We start from the raw sequence: 18995 nt of genomic DNA on the forward strand, positions 1-18995 counted from the left end.
CACAGATGTCCCAATAGGTTCACATATGTCCCAGTAGTTTTACAGATGTCCCAGTAGATTCACAGATGTCCCAGTAGTTCAACAGATGTCCCAGTAGTTTAACAGATGTCCCAGTAGTTTCACAGATGTCCCAGTAGGTTAACAGATGTCCCCATAGTTTCACAGATGTCCCAATAGTTTTACAGATGTACCAGTAGTTTTACAGATATCCCAGTAGGTTAACAGATGTCCCCATAGTTACCCAGATGTACCAGTAGTTTCACAGATGTCCCAATAGATTCACACATTTCCCAATAGTTTCACATATGTCCCAGTAGTTTTACAGATGTCCCAAGAGTTTCACATATGTCCCATTAGTTTCACAGATGTCCCCATAGTTTCACAGATGTCCCAATAGTTTCACATATGTCCCATTAGTTTCACAGATGTCCCCATAGTTTCACAGATGTCCCAATAGCTTCACAGATGTCCCAATAGTTTCACAGATGTCCCAATAGGTTCACATATGTCCCAGTAGTTTTACAGATGTCCCAGTAGATTCACAGATGTCCCAATAGTTCAACAGATGTCGCAGTAGTTTAACAGATGTCCCAGTAGTTTCACAGATGTCCCAGTAGGTTAACAGATGTCCCCATAGTTTCACAGATGTCCCAATAGTTTCAAAGATGTCCCAGTAGTTTTACAGATGTCCCGCTATTTTCACAGATGATCCCAGTAGTTTCACAGATGCCCCAATAGTTTCACATATGTCCCCTTAGTTTCACAGATGTCCCCATAGTTTCACAGATGTCCCAATAGTTTCACAGATGTCCCAATAGTTTCACAGATCACCCAGTCGTTTCACAGATGCCCCAATAGTTTCACATATGTCCCATTAGTTTCACAGATGTCCCTATAGTTTCACAGATGTCCCAATAATTTAACAGATGTACCAGTAGTTTCACAGATGTCCCAATAGTTTAACAGATGTCCCAAATAGTTTCACAGATGTCCCAATAGGTTCACATATGTCCCAGTAGTTTTACAGATGTCCCAGTAGATTCACAGATGTCCCAATAGTTCAACAGATGTCCCCATAGTTTCACAAATGTCCCAATAGTTTAACAGATGTCCCAGTAGTTTTACAGATATCCCAGTAGGTTAACAGATGTCCCCATAGTTTCACAGATGTACCAGTAGTTTAACAGATGTCCCAATAGTTTCACAGATGTCCCAATAGTTTCACACATTTCCCAATAGTTTCACATATGTCCCAGTAGTTTTACAGATGTCCCAATAGTTTCACATATGTCCCATTAGTTTCACAGATGTCCCCATAGTTTCACAGATGTCCCAATAGTTTCACATATGTCCCATTAGTTTCACAGATGTCCCCATAGTTTCACAGATGTCCCAATAGTTTCACAGATGTTCCAATAGTTTCACAGATGTCTCAATAGGTTCACATATGTCCCAGTAGATTCACAGATCACCCGTAGTTTCACAGATGCCCCAATAGTTTCACATATGTCCCATTAGTTTCACAGATGTCCCCATAGTTTCACAGATGTCCCAATAATTTCACAGATGTCCCAAATAGTTTCACAGATGTCCCAATAGTTTCACAGATGTCCCCATAGTTTAACAGATGTCCCAAATAGTTTCACAGATGTCTCAATAGTTTCACAGATGTCCCAGGAGTTTAACAGATGTCCCAATAGTTTAACAGATGTCCCAGTTGTTTCACAGATGTCTCAATAGTTTCACAGATGTCCCAATAGTTTCACAGATGTCCCAATAGATTCACATATGTTCCAGTAGTTTTACAGATGTCCCAGTAGATTCACAGATGTCCCAATAGTTCAACAGATGTCGCAGTAGTTTAACAGATGTCCCAGTAGTTTCACAGATGTCCCAGTAGGTTAACAGATATTTCCATAGTTTCACAGATGTCCCAATAGTTTCACAGATGTCCCAATAGGTTCACATATGTCCCAGTAGTTTCACAGATGCCCCAATATTTTCACATATGTCCCATTAGTTTCACAGATGTCCCCATAGTTTCACAGATGTCCCAATAATTTCACAGATGTACCAGTAGTTTCACAGATGTCCCAATAGTTTCACAGATGTCCCAATAGTTTCACAGATGTCCCAGAAGTTTTACAGATATTCCAGTAGGTTAACAGATGTCCCCATAGTTTCACAGATGTCCCAATAGTTTCAAAGATGTCCCAGTAGTTTTACAGATGTCCCAGTAGTTTCACTGATGATCCCAGTAGTTTCACAGATGCCCCAATAGTTTCACATATGTCCCATTAGTTGCACAGATGTCCCCATAGTTTCACAGATGTCCCAATAGTTTCACAGATGTCCCAATAGTTTCACAGATGTCCCAATAAGTTCACATGTCCCACTAGTGTCACAGATCACCCAGTCGTTTCACAGATGCCCCAATAGTTTCACATATGTCCCATTAGTTTCACAGATGTCCCCATAGTTTTACAGATGTCGCAGTAGTTTAACAGATGTCCCAGTAGTTTCACAGATGTCCCAGTAGGTTAACAGATGTCCCCATAGTTTCACAGATGTCCCAATAGTTTCAAAGATGTCCCAGTAGTTTTACAGATGTCCCGCTAGTTTCACAGATGATCCCAGTAGTTTCACAGATGCCCCAATAGTTTCACATATGTCCCCTTAGTTTCACAGATGTCCCCATAGTTTCACAGATGTCCCAATAGTTTCACAGATGTCCCAATAGTTTCACAGATCACCCAGTCGTTTCACAGATGCCCCAATAGTTTCACATATGTCCCATTAGTTTCACAGATGTCCCCATAGTTTCACAGATGTCCCAATAATTTAACAGATGTACCAGTAGTTTCACAGATGTCCCAATAGTTTAACAGATGTCCCAAATAGTTTCACAGATGTCCCAATAGGTTCACATTTGTCCCAGTAGTTTTACAGATGTCCCAGTAGATTCACAGATATCCCAATAGTTCAACAGATGTCCCCATAGTTTCACAAATGTCCCAATAGTTTAACAGATGTCCCAGTAGTTTTACAGATATCCCAGTAGGTTAACAGATGTCCCCATAGTTTCACAGATGTACCAGTAGTTTAACAGATGTCCCAATAGTTTCACAGATGTCCCAATAGTTTCACACATTTCCCAATAGTTTCACATATGTCCCAGTAGTTTTACAGATGTCCCAATAGTTTCACATATGTCCCATTAGTTTCACAGATGTCCCCATAGTTTCACAGATGTCCCAATAGTTTCACATATGTCCCATTAGTTTCACAGATGTCCCCATAGTTTCACAGATGTCCCAATAGTTTCACAGATGTTCCAATAGTTTCACAGATGTCTCAATAGGTTCACATATGTCCCAGTAGATTCACAGATCACCCGTAGTTTCACAGATGCCCCAATAGTTTCACCTATGTCCCATTAGTTTCACAGATGTCCCCATAGTTTCACAGATGTCCCAATAATTTCACAGATGTCCCAAATAGTTTCACAGATGTCCCAATAGTTTCACAGATGTCCCCATAGTTTAACAGATGTCCCAAATAGTTTCACAGATGTCTCAATAGTTTTCCAGATGTCCCAGGAGTTTAACAGATGTCCCAATAGTTTAACAGATGTCCCAGTTGTTTCACAGATGTCTCAATAGTTTCACAGATGTCCCAATAGTTTCACAGATGTCCCAATAGATTCACATATGTTCCAGTAGTTTTACAGATGTCCCAGTAGATTCACAGATGTCCCAATAGTTCAACAGATGTCGCAGTAGTTTAACAGATGTCCCAGTAGTTTCACAGATGTCCCAGTAGGTTAACAGATATTCCCATAGTTTCACAGATGTCCAAATAGTTTCACAGATGTCCCAATAGGTTCACATATGTCCCAGTAGTTTCACAGATGCCCCAATATTTTCACATATGTCCCATTAGTTTCACAGATGTCCCCATAGTTTCACAGATGTCCCAATAATTTCACAGATGTACCAGTAGTTTCACAGATGTCCCAATAGTTTCACAGATGTCCCAATAGTTTCACAGATGTCCCAGAAGTTTTACAGATATTCCAGTAGGTTAACAGATGTCCCCATAGTTTCACAGATGTCCCAATAGTTTCAAAGATGTCCCAGTAGTTTTACAGATGTCCCAGTAGTTTCACAGATGATCCCAGTAGTTTCACAGATGCCCCAATAGTTTCACATATGTCCCATTAGTTGCACAGATGTCCCCATAGTTTCACAGATATCCCAATAGTTTCACAGATGTCCCAATAGTTTCACAGATGTCCCAATAAGTTCACATGTCCCACTAGTGTCACAGATCACCCAGTCGTTTCACAGATGCCCCAATAGTTTCACATATGTCCCATTAGTTTCACAGATGTCCCCATAGTTTTACAGATGTCCCAGTAGTTTAACAGATGTCCCAGTAGTTTCACAGATGTCCCAGTAGGTTAACGGATGTCCCCATAGTTTCACAGATGTCCCAATAGTTTCACAGATGTCCCAGTAGTTTTACAGATATCCCAGTAGGTTAACAGATGTCCCCATAGTTTCACAGATGTACCAGTAGTTTCACAGATGTCCCAATAGTTTCACAGATGTCCCAATAGTTTCACACATTTCCCAATAGTTTCACATATGTCCCAGTAGTTTTACAGATGTCCCAATAGTTTCACATATGTCCCATTAGTTTCACAGATGTCCCCATAGTTTCACAGATGTCCCAATAGTTTCACATATGTCCCATTAGTTTCACAGATGTCCCCATAGTTTCACAGATATCCCCATAGTTTCACAGATGTCCCAATAGTTTCACAGATGTCCCAATAGTTTCACAGATGTCTCAATAGGTTCACATATGTCCCAGTAGATTCACAGATCACCCGTAGTTTCACAGATGCCCCAATAGTTTCACATATGTCCCATTAGTTTCACAGATGTCCCCATAGTTTCACAGATGTCCCAATAATTTCACAGATGTTACAGTAGTTTCACAGATGTCCCAATAGTTTAACAGATGCCCCAAATAGTTTCACAGATGTCCCAATAGTTTCCCAGATGTCCCAGGAGTTTAACAGATGTCCCAATAGTTCAACAGATGTCCCAGTTGTTTCACAGATGTCTCAATAGTTTCACAGATGTCCCAATAGTTTCACAGATGTCCCAGTAGTTTTACAGATGTCCCGCTAGTTTCACAGATGATCCCAGTAGTTTCACAGATGCCCCAATAGTTTCACATATGTCCCCTTAGTTTCACAGATGTCCCCATAGTTTCACAGATGTCCCAATAGTTTCACAGATGTCCCAATAGTTTCACAGATCACCCAGTCGTTTCACAGATGCCCCAATAGTTTCACATATGTCCCATTAGTTTCACAGATGTCCCCATAGTTTCACAGATGTCCCAATAATTTCACAGATGTACCAGTAGTTTCACAGATGTCCCAATAGTTTAACAGATGTCCCAAATAGTTTCACAGATGTCCCAATAGGTTCACATATGTCCCAGTAGTTTTACAGATGTCCCAGTAGATTCACAGATGTCCCAATAGTTCAACAGATGTCCCCATAGTTTCACAGATGTCCCAATAGTTTAACAGATGTCCCAGTAGTTTTACAGATATCCCAGTAGGTTAACAGATGTCCCCATAGTTTCACAGATGTACCAGTAGTTTAACAGATGTCCCAATAGTTTCACAGATGTCCCAATAGTTTCACACATTTCCCAATAGTTTCACATATGTCCCAGTAGTTTTACAGATGTCCCAATAGTTTCACATATGTCCCATTAGTTTCACAGATGTCCCCATAGTTTCACAGATGTCCCAATAGTTTCACATATGTCCCATTAGTTTCACAGATGTCCCCATAGTTTCACAGATGTCCCAATAGTTTCACAGATGTCCCAATAGTTTCACAGATGTCTCAATAAGTTCACATATGTCCCAGTAGATTCACAGATCACCCGTAGTTTCACAGATGCCCCAATAGTTTCACATATGTCCCATTAGTTTCACAGATGTCCCCATAGTTTCACAGATGTCCCAATAATTTCACAGATGTCCCAAATAGTTTCACAGATGTCCCAATAGTTTCACAGATGTCCCCATAGTTTAACAGATGTCCCAAATAGTTTCACAGATGTCTCAATAGTTTCACAGATGTCCCAGGAGTTTAACAGATGTCCCAATAGTTTAACAGATGTCCCAGTTGTTTCACAGATGTCTCAATAGTTTCACAGATGTCCCAATAGTTTCACAGATGTCCCGATAGATTCACATATGTTCTAGTAGTTTTACAGATGTCCCAGTAGATTCACAGATGTCCCAATAGTTCAACAGATGTCCCAGTAGTTTAACAGATGTCCCAGTAGTTTCACAGATGTCCCAGTAGGTTAACAGATATTCCCATAGTTTCACAGATGTCCCAATAGTTTCACAGATGTCCCAATAGGTTCACATATGTCCCAGTAGTTTCACAGATGCCCCAATATTTTCACATATGTCCCATTAGTTTCACAGATGTCCCCATGGTTTCACAGATGTCCCAATAATTTCACAGATGTACCAGTAGTTTCACAGATGTCCCAATAGTTTCACAGATGTCCCAATAGTTTCACAGATGTCCCAGAAGTTTTACAGATATTCCAGTAGGTTAACAGATGTCCCCATAGTTTCACAGATGTCCCAATAGTTTCAAAGATGTCCCAGTAGTTTTACAGATGTCCCAGTAGTTTCACAGATGATCCCAGTAGTTTCACAGATGCCCCAATAGTTTCACATATGTCCCATTAGTTGCACAGATGTCCCCATAGTTTCACAGATGTCCCAATAGTTTCACAGATGTCCCAATAGTTTCACAGATGTCCCAATAAGTTCACATGTCCCACTAGTGTCACAGATCACCCAGTCGTTTCACAGATGCCCCAATAGTTTCACATATGTCCCATTAGTTTCACAGATGTCCCCATAGTTTTACAGATGTCCCAGTAGTTTAACAGATGTCCCAGTAGTTTCACAGATGTCCCAGTAGGTTAACGGATGTCCCCATAGTTTCACAGATGTCCCAATAGTTTCACAGATGTCCCAGTAGTTTTACAGATATCCCAGTAGGTTAACAGATGTCCCCATAGTTTCACAGATGTACCAGTAGTTTCACAGATGTCCCAATAGTTTCACAGATGTCCCAATAGTTTCACACATTTCCCAATAGTTTCACATATGTCCCAGTAGTTTTACAGATGTCCCAATAGTTTCACATATGTCCCATTAGTTTCACAGATGTCCCCATAGTTTCACAGATGTCCCAATAGTTTCACATATGTCCCATTAGTTTCACAGATGTCCCCATAGTTTCACAGATGTCCCCATAGTTTCACAGATGTCCCAATAGTTTCACAGATGTCCCAATAGTTTCACAGATGTCTCAATAGGTTCACATATGTCCCAGTAGATTCACAGATCACCCGTAGTTTCACAGATGCCCCAATAGTTTCACATATGTCCCATTAGTTTCACAGATGTCCCAATAATTTCACAGATGTACCAGTAGTTTCACAGATGTCCCAATAGTTTAACAGATGCCCCAAATAGTTTCACAGATGTCCCAATAGTTTCCCAGATGTCCCAGGAGTTTAACAGATGTCCCAATAGTTCAACAGATGTCCCAGTTGTTTCACAGATGTCTCAATAGTTTCACAGATGTCCCAATAGTTTCACACATTTCCCAATAGTTTCACATATGTCCCAGTAGTTTTACAGATGTCCCAATAGTTTCACATATGTCCCATTAGTTTCACATATGTCCCAGTAGTTTTACAGATGTCCCAATAGTTTCACATATGTCCCATTAGTTTCACAGATGTCCCCATAGTTTCACAGATGTCCCAATAATTTCACAGATGTCCCAAATAGTTTCACAGATGTCCCAATAGTTTCACAGATGTCCCCATAGTTTAACAGATGTCCCAAATAGTTTCACAGATGTCTCAATAGTTTCACAGATGTCCCAGGAGTTTAACAGATGTCCCAATAGTTTAACAGATGTCCCAGTTGTTTCACAGATGTCTCAATAGTTTCACAGATGTCCCAATAGTTTCACAGATGTCCCAATAGATTCACATATGTTCCAGTAGTTTTACAGATGTCCCAGTAGATTCACAGATGTCCCAATAGTTCAACAGATGTCCCAGTAGTTTAACAGATGTCCCAGTAGTTTCACAGATGTCCCAGTAGGTTAACAGATATTCCCATAGTTTCACAGATGTCCCAATAGTTTCACAGATGTCCCAATAGGTTCACATATGTCCCAGTAGTTTCACAGATGCCCCAATATTTTCACATATGTCCCATTAGTTTCACAGATGTCCCCATAGTTTCACAGATGTCCCAATAATTTCACAGATGTACCAGTAGTTTCACAGATGTCCCAATAGTTTCACAGATGTCTCAATAGTTTCACAGATGTCCCAGAAGTATTACAGATATTCCAGTAGGTTAACAGATGTCCCCATAGTTTCACAGATGTCCCAATAGTTTCAAAGATGTCCCAGTAGTTTTACAGATGTCCCAGTAGTTTCACAGATGATCCCAGTAGTTTCACAGATGCCCCAATAGTTTCACATATGTCCCATTAGTTGCACAGATGTCCCCATAGTTTCACAGATGTCCCAATAGTTTCACAGATGTCCCAATAGTTTCACAGATGTCCCAATAAGTTCACATGTCCCACTAGTGTCACAGATCACCCAGTCGTTTCACAGATGCCCCAATAGTTTCACATATGTCCCATTAGTTTCACAGATGTCCCCATAGTTTTACAGATGTCCCAGTAGTTTAACAGATGTCCCAGTAGTTTCACAGATGTCCCAGTAGGTTAACGGATGTCCCCATAGTTTCACAGATGTCCCAATAGTTTCACAGATGTCCCAGTAGTTTTACAGATATCCCAGTAGGTTAACAGATGTCCCCATAGTTTCACAGATGTACCAGTAGTTTCACAGATGTCCCAATAGTTTCACAGATGTCCCAATAGTTTCACACATTTCCCAATAGTTTCACATATGTCCCAGTAGTTTTACAGATGTCCCAATAGTTTCACATATGTCCCATTAGTTTCACAGATGTCCCCATAGTTTCACAGATGTCCCAATAGTTTCACATATGTCCCATTAGTTTCACAGATGTCCCCATAGTTTCACAGATGTCCCCATAGTTTCACAGATGTCCCAATAGTTTCACAGATGTCCCAATAGTTTCACAGATGTCTCAATAGGTTCACATATGTCCCAGTAGATTCACAGATCACCCGTAGTTTCACAGATGCCCCAATAGTTTCACATATGTCCCATTAGTTTCACAGATGTCCCCATAGTTTCACAGATGTCCCAATAATTTCACTGATGTACCAGTAGTTTCACAGATGTCCCAATAGTTTAACAGATGCCCCAAATAGTTTCACAGATGTCCCAATAGTTTCCCAGATGTCCCAGGAGTTTAACAGATGTCCCAATAGTTCAACAGATGTCCCAGTTGTTTCACAGATGTCTCAATAGTTTCACAGATGTCCCAATAGTTTCACAGATGTCCCAGTAGTTTTACAGATGTCCCGCTAGTTTCACAGATGATCCCAGTAGTTTCACAGATGCCCCAATAGTTTCACATATGTCCCCTTAGTTTCACAGATGTCCCCATAGTTTCACAGATGTCCCAATAGTTTCACAGATGTCCCAATAGCTTCACAGATCACCCAGTCGTTTCACAGATGCCCCAATAGTTTCACATATGTCCCATTAGTTTCACAGATGTCCCCATAGTTTCACAGATGTCCCAATAATTTAACAGATGTACCAGTAGTTTCACAGATGTCCCAATAGTTTAACAGATGTCCCAAATAGTTTCACAGATGTCCCAATAGGTTCACATATGTCCCAGTAGTTTTACAGATGTCCCAGTAGATTCACAGATGTCCCAATAGTTCAACAGATGTCCCCATAGTTTCACAGATGTCCCAATAGTTTAACAGATGTCCCAGTAGTTTTACAGATATCCCAGTAGGTTAACAGATGTCCCCATAGTTTCACAGATGTACCAGTAGTTTAACAGATGTCCCAATAGTTTCACAGATGTCCCAATAGTTATACACATTTCCCAATAGCTTCACATATGTCCCAGTAGTTTTACAGATGTCCCAATAGTTTCACATATGTCCCATTAGTTTCACAGATGTCCCCATAGTTTCACAGATGTCCCAATAGTTTCACATATGTCCCATTAGTTTCACAGATGTCCCCATAGTTTCACAGATGTCCCAATAGTTTCACAGATGTCCCAATAGTTTCACAGATGTCTCAATAGGTTCACATATGTCCCAGTAGATTCACAGATCACCCGTAGTTTCACAGATGCCCCAATAGTTTCACATATGTCCCATTAGTTTCACAGATGTCCCCATAGTTTCACAGATGTCCCAATAATTTCACAGATGTCCCAAATAGTTTCACAGATGTCCCAATAGTTTCACAGATGTCCCCATAGTTTAACAGATGTCCCAAATAGTTTCACAGATGTCTCAATAGTTTCACAGATGTCCCAGGAGTTTAACAGATGTCCCAATAGTTTAACAGATGTCCCAGTTGTTTCACAGATGTCTCAATAGTTTCACAGATGTCCCAATAGTTTCACAGATGTCCCAATAGATTCACATATGTTCCAGTAGTTTTACAGATGTCCCAGTAGATTCACAGATGTCCCAATAGTTCAACAGATGTCCCAGTAGTTTAACAGATGTCCCAGTAGTTTCACAGATGTCCCAGTAGGTTAACAGATATTCCCATAGTTTCACAGATGTCCGAATAGTTTCACAGATGTCCCAATAGGTTCACATATGTCCCAGTAGTTTCACAGATGCCCCAATATTTTCACATATGTCCCATTAGTTTCACAGATGTCCCCATAGTTTCACAGATGTCCCAATAATTTCACAGATGTACCAGTAGTTTCACAGATGTCCCAATAGTTTCACAGATGTCCCAATAGTTTCACAGATGTCCCAGAAGTTTTACAGATATTCCAGTAGGTTAACAGATGTCCCCATAGTTTCACAGATGTCCCAATAGTTTCAAAGATGTCCCAGTAGTTTTACAGATGTCCCAGTAGTTTCACAGATGATCCCAGTAGTTTCACAGATGCCCCAATAGTTTCACATATGTCCCATTAGTTGCACAGATGTCCCCATAGTTTCACAGATGTCCCAATAGTTTCACAGATGTCCCAATAGTTTCACAGATGTCCCAATAAGTTCACATGTCCCACTAGTGTCACAGATCACCCAGTCGTTTCACAGATGCCCCAATAGTTTCACATATGTCCCATTAGTTTCACAGATGTCCCCATAGTTTTACAGATGTCCCAGTAGTTTAACAGATGTCCCAGTAGTTTCACAGATGTCCCAGTAGGTTAACAGATGTCCCCATAGTTTCACAGATGTCCCAATAGTTTCACAGATGTCCCAGTAGTTTTACAGATATCCCAGTAGGTTAACAGATGTCCCCATAGTTTCACAGATGTACCAGTAGTTTCACAGATGTCCCAATAGTTTCACAGATGTCCCAATAGTTTCACACATTTCCCAATAGTTTCACATATGTCCCAGTAGTTTTACAGATGTCCCAATAGTTTCACATATGTCCCATTAGTTTCACAGATGTACCCATAGTTTCACAGATGTCCCAATAGTTTCACATATGTCCCATTAGTTTCACAGATGTCCCCATAGTTTCACAGATGTCCCCATAGTTTCACAGATGTCCCAATAGTTTCACAGATGTCCCAATAGTTTCACAGATGTCTCAATAGGTTCACATATGTCCCAGTAGATTCACAGATCACCCGTAGTTTCACAGATGCCCCAATAGTTTCACATATGTCCCATTAGTTTCACAGATGTCCCCATAGTTTCACAGATGTCCCAATAATTTCACAGATGTACCAGTAGTTTCACAGATGTCCCAATAGTTTAACAGATGTCCCAAATAGTTTCACAGATGTCCCAATAGTTTCCCAGATGTCCCAGGAGTTTAACAGATGTCCCAATAGTTCAACAGATGTCCCAGTTGTTTCACAGATGTCTCAATAGTTTCACAGATGTCCCAATAGTTTCACAGATGTCCCAATAGATTCACATATGTCCCAGTAGTTTTACAGATGTCCCAGTAGATTCACAGATGTCCCAATAGTTCAACAGATGTCCCAGTAGTTTAACAGATGTCCCAGTAGTTTCACAGATGTCCCAGTAGGTTAACAGATATCCCCATAGTTTCACAGATGTCCCAATAGGTTCACATATGTCCCAGTAGTTTCACAGATGCCCCAATATTTTCACATATGTCCCATTAGTTTCACAGATGTCCCCATAGTTTCACAGATGTCCCAATAATTTCACAGATGTACCAGTAGTTTCACAGATGTCCCAATAGTTTCACAGATGTCCCAATAGTTTCACAGATGTCCCAGAAGTTTTACAGATATTCCAGTAGGTTAACAGATGTCCCCATAGTTTCACAGATGTCCCAATAGTTTCAAAGATGTCCCAGTAGTTTTACAGATGTCCCAGTAGTTTCACAGATGATCCCAGTAGTTTCACAGATGCCCCAATAGTTTCACATATGTCCCATTAGTTGCACAGATGTCCCCATAGTTTCACAGATGTCCCAATAGTTTCACAGATGTCCCAATAGTTTCACAGATGTCCCAATAAGTTCACATATGTCCCACTAGTGTCACAGATCACCCAGTCGTTTCACAGATGCCCCAATAGTTTCACATATGTCCCATTAGTTTCACAGATGTCCCCATAGTTTTACAGATGTCCCAATAATTTAACAGATGTACCAGTAGTTTCACAGATGTCCCAATAGTTTCACATTTGTCCCATTAGTTTCACAGATGTCCCCATAGCTTCACAGATGTCCCAATAGTTTCACAGATGTCCCAATAGTTTCACAGATGTCCCAATAAGTTCACATATGTCCCAGTAGTTTCACAGATCACCCAGTCGTTTCACAGATGCCCCAATAGTTTCACATATGTCCCATTAGTTTCACAGATGTCCCCATAGTTTCACAGATGTCCCAATAATTTCACAGATGTCCCATTAGTTTCACAGATGTCCCCATAGTTTTACAGATGTCCCAATAATTTAACAGATGTACCAGTAGTTTAACAGATGTCCCAATAGTTTCACAGATGTCTCAATAGTTTCACAGATGTCCCAATAGATTCACATATGTCCCAGTAGTTTTACAGATGTCCCAGTAGATTCACAGATGTCCCAATAGTTCAACAGATGTCCCAGTAGTTTAACAGATGTCCCAGTAGTTTCACAGATGTCCCCATAGTTTCACAGATGTCCCAATAGTTTCACAGATGTCCCAATAGGTTCACATATGTCCCAGTAGTTTCACAGATGCCCCAATAGTTTCACATATGTCCCATTAGTTTCACAGATGTCCCCATAGTTTCACAGATGTCCCAATAATTTCACAGATGTACCAGTAGTTTCACAAATGTCCCAATAGTTTCACAGATGTCCCAATAGTTTCACAGATGTCCCAGAAGTTTTACAGATATTCCAGTAGGTTAACAGATGTCCCCATAGTTTCACAGATGTCCCAATAGTTTCAAAGATGTCCCAGTAGTTTTACAGATGTCCCAGTAGTTTCACAGATGATCCCAGTAGTTTCACAGATGCCCCAATAGTTTCACATATGTCCCATTAGTTGCACAGATGTCCCCATAGTTTCACAGATGTCCCAATAGTTTCACAGATGTCCCAATAGTTTCACAGATGTCCCAATAAGTTCACATATGTCCCACTAGTGTCTCAGATCACCCAGTCGTTTCACAGATGCCCCAATAGTTTCACATATGTCCCATTAGTTTCACAGATGTCCCCATAGTTTTACAGATGTCCCAATAATTTAACAGATGTACCAGTAGTTTAACAGATGTCCCAATAGTTTCACAGATGTCTCAATAGTTTCACAGATGTCCCAATAGATTCACATATGTCCCAGTAGTTTTACAGATGTCCCAGTAGATTCACAGATGTCCCAATAGTTTCACAGATGTCCCAATAGTTTCACAGATGTCCCAATAGGTTCACATATGTCCCAGTAGTTTCACAGATGCCCCAATAGTTTCACATATGTCCCATTAGTTTCACAGATGTCCCCATAGTTTCACAGATGTCCCAATAATTTCACAGATGTACCAGTAGTTTCACAGATGTCCCAATAGTTTCACAGATGTCCCAATAGTTTCACAGATGTCCCAGAAGTTTTAAAGATATTCCAGTAGGTTAACAGATGTCCCCATAGTTTCACAGATGTCCCAATAGTTTCAAAGATGTCCCAGTAGTTTTACAGATGTCCCAGTAGTTTCACAGATGATCCCAGTAGTTTCACAGATGCCCCAATAGTTTCACATATGTCCCATTAGTTGCACAGATGTCCCCATAGTTTCACAGATGTCCCAATAGTTTCACAGATGTCCCAATAGTTTCACAGATGTCCCAATAAGTTCACATGTCCCACTAGTGTCACAGATCACCCAGTCGTTTCACAGATGCCCCAATAGTTTCACATATGTCCCATTAGTTTCACAGATGTCCCCATAGTTTTACAGATGTCCCAGTAGTTTAACAGATGTCCCAGTAGTTTCACAGATGTCCCAGTAGGTTAACAGATGTCCCCATAGTTTCACAGATGTCCCAATAGTTTCACAGATGTCCCAGTAGTTTTACAGATATCCCAGTAGGTTAACAGATGTCCCCATAGTTTCACAGATGTACCAGTAGTTTCACAGATGTCCCAATAGTTTCACAGATGTCCCAATAGTTTCACACATTTCCCAATAGTTTCACATATGTCCCAGTAGTTTTACAGATGTCCCAATAGTTTCACATATGTCCCATTAGTTTCACAGATGTCCCCATAGTTTCACAGATGTCCCAATAGTTTCACATATGTCCCATTAGTTTCACAGATGTCCCCATAGTTTCACAGATGTCCCCATAGTTTCACAGATGTCCCAATAGTTTCACAGATGTCCCAATAGTTTCACAGATGTCTCAATAGGTTCACATATGTCCCAGTAGATTCACAGATAACCCGTAGTTTCACAGATGCCCCAATAGTTTCACATATGTCCCATTAGTTTCACAGATGTCCCCATAGTTTCACAGATGTCCCAATAATTTCACAGATGTACCAGTAGTTTCACAGATGTCCCAATAGTTTAACAGATGTCCCAAATAGTTTCACAGATGTCCCAATAGTTTCCCAGATGTCCCAGGAGTTTAACAGATGTCCCAATAGTTCAACAGATGTCCCAGTTGTTTCACAGATGTCTCAATAGTTTCACAGATGTCCCAATAGTTTCACAGATGTCCCAATAGATTCACATATGTCCCAGTAGTTTTACAGATGTCCCAGTAGATTCACAGATGTCCCAATAGTTCAACAGATGTCCCAGTAGTTTAACAGATGTCCCAGTAGTTTCACAGATGTCCCAGTAGGTTAACAGATATCCCCATAGTTTCACAGATGTCCCAATAGGTTCACATATGTCCCAGTAGTTTCACAGATGCCCCAATATTTTCACATATGTCCCATTAGTTTCACAGATGTCCCCATAGTTTCACAGATGTCCCAATAATTTCACAGATGTACCAGTAGTTTCACAGATGTCCCAATAGTTTCACAGATGTCCCAATAGTTTCACAGATGTCCCAGAAGTTTTACAGATATTCCAGTAGGTTAACAGATGTCCCCATAGTTTCACAGATGTCCCAATAGTTTCAAAGATGTCCCAGTAGTTTTACAGATGTCCCAGTAGTTTCACAGATGATCCCAGTAGTTTCACAGATGCCCCAATAGTTTCACATATGTCCCATTAGTTGCACAGATGTCCACATAGTTTCACAGATGTCCCAATAGTTTCACAGATGTCCCAATAGTTTCACAGATGTCCCAATAAGTTCACATATGTCCCACTAGTGTCACAGATCACCCAGTCGTTTCACAGATGCCCCAATAGTTTCACATATGTCCCATTAGTTTCACAGATGTCCCCATAGTTTTACAGATGTCCCAATAATTTAACAGATGTACCAGTAGTTTCACAGATGTCCCAATAGTTTCACATATGTCCCATTAGTTTCACAGATGTCCCCATAGCTTCACAGATGTCCCAATAGTTTCACAGATGTCCCAATAGTTTCACAGATGTCCCAATAAGTTCACATATGTCCCAGTAGTTTCACAGATCACCCAGTCGTTTCACAGATGCCCCAATAGTTTCACATATGTCCCATTAGTTTCACAGATGTCCCCATAGTTTCACAGATGTCCCAATAATTTCACAGATGTCCCATTAGTTTCACAGATGTCCCCATAGTTTTACAGATGTCCCAATAATTTAACAGATGTACCAGTAGTTTAACAGATGTCCCAATAGTTTCACAGATGTCTCAATAGTTTCACAGATGTCCCAATAGATTCACATATGTCCCAGTAGTTTTACAGATGTCCCAGTAGATTCACAGATGTCCCAATAGTTCAACAGATGTCCCAGTAGTTTAACAGATGTCCCAGTAGTTTCACAGATGTCCCCATAGTTTCACAGATGTCCCAATAGTTTCACAGATGTCCCAATAGGTTCACATATGTCCCAGTAGTTTCACAGATGCCCCAATAGTTTCACATATGTCCCATTAGTTTCACAGATGTCCCCATAGTTTCACAGATGTCCCAATAATTTCACAGATGTACCAGTAGTTTCACAAATGTCCCAATAGTTTCACAGATGTCCCAATAGTTTCACAGATGTCCCAGAAGTTTTACAGATATTCCAGTAGGTTAACAGATGTCCCCATAGTTTCACAGATGTCCCAATAGTTTCAAAGATGTCCCAGTAGTTTTACAGATGTCCCAGTAGTTTCACAGATGATCCCAGTAGTTTCACAGATGCCCCAATAGTTTCACATATGTCCCATTAGTTGCACAGATGTCCCCATAGTTTCACAGATGTCCCAATAGTTTCACAGATGTCCCAATAGTTTCACAGATGTCCCAATAAGTTCACATATGTCCCACTAGTGTCTCAGATCACCCAGTCGTTTCACAGATGCCCCAATAGTTTCACATATGTCCCATTAGTTTCACAGATGTCCCCATAGTTTTACAGATGTCCCAATAATTTAACAGATGTACCAGTAGTTTAACAGATGTCCCAATAGTTTCACAGATGTCTCAATAGTTTCACAGATGTCCCAATAGATTCACATATGTCCCAGTAGTTTTACAGATGTCCCAGTAGATTCACAGATGTCCCAATAGTTTCACAGATGTCCCAATAGTTTCACAGATGTCCCAATAGGTTCACATATGTCCCAGTAGTTTCACAGATGCCCCAATAGTTTCACATATGTCCCATTAGTTTCACAGATGTCCCCATAGTTTCACAGATGTCCCAATAATTTCACAGATGTACCAGTAGTTTCACAGATGTCCCAATAGTTTCACAGATGTCCCAATAGTTTCACAGATGTCCCAGAAGTTTTAAAGATATTCCAGTAGGTTAACAGATGTCCCCATAGTTTCACAGATGTCCCAATAGTTTCAAAGATGTCCCAGTAGTTTTACAGATGTCCCAGTAGTTTCACAGATGATCCCAGTAGTTTCACAGATGCCCCAATAGTTTCACATATGTCCCATTAGTTGCACAGATGTCCCCATAGTTTCACAGATGTCCCAATAGTTTCACAGATGTCCCAATAGTTTCACAGATGTCCCAATAAGTTCACATATGTCCCACTAGTGTCACAGATCACCCAGTCGTTTCACAGATGCCCCAATAGTTTCACATATGTCCCATTAGTTTCACAGATGTCCCCATAGTTTCACAGATGTCCCAATAATTTCACAGATGTACCAGTAGTTTCACAAATGTCCCAATAGTTTCACAGATGTCCCAATAGTTTCACAGATGTCCCAGAAGTTTTACAGATATTCCAGTAGGTTAACAGATGTCCCCATAGTTTCACAGATGTCCCAATAGTTTCAAAGATGTCCCAGTAGTTTTACAGATGTCCCAGTAGTTTCACAGATGATCCCAGTAGTTTCACAGATGCCCCAATAGTTTCACATATGTCCCATTAGTTGCACAGATGTCCCCATAGTTTCACAGATGTCCCAATAAGTTCACATATGTCCCACTAGTGTCTCAGATCACCCAGTCGTTTCACAGATGCCCCAATAGTTTCACATATGTCCCATTAGTTTCACAGATGTCCCCATAGTTTTACAGATGTCCCAATAATTTAACAGATGTACCAGTAGTTGAACAGATGTCCCAATAGTTTCACAGATGTCTCAATAGTTTCACAGATGTCCCAATAGATTCACATATGTCCCAGTAGTTTTACAGATGTCCCAGTAGATTCACAGATGTCCCAATAGTTTCACAGATGTCCCAATAGTTTCACAGATGTCCCAATAGGTTCACATATGTCCCAGTAGTTTCACAGATGCCCCAATAGTTTCACATATGTCCCATTAGTTTCACAGATGTCCCCATAGTTTCACAGATGTCCCAATAATTTCACAGATGTACCAGTAGTTTCACAGATGTCCCAATAGTTTCACAGATGTCCCAATAGTTTCACAGATGTCCCAGAAGTTTTAAAGATATTCCAGTAGGTTAACAGATGTCCCCATAGTTTCACAGATGTCCCAATAGTTTCAAAGATGTCCCAGTAGTTTTACAGATGTCCCAGTAGTTTCACAGATGATCCCAGTAGTTTCACAGATGCCCCAATAGTTTCACATATGTCCCATTAGTTGCACAGATGTCCCCATAGTTTCACAGATGTCCCAATAGTTTCACAGATGTCCCAATAGTTTCACAGATGTCCCAATAAGTT

The sequence above is a fragment of the Petromyzon marinus genome, chromosome 25 (genome assembly GCF_048934315.1).
Source record: "Petromyzon marinus isolate PM22_M1 ecotype Great Lakes invasive population chromosome 25, UKy_Petmar_22M1.pri1.0, whole genome shotgun sequence".
NCBI lineage: Eukaryota > Metazoa > Chordata > Hyperoartia > Petromyzontiformes > Petromyzontidae > Petromyzon > Petromyzon marinus.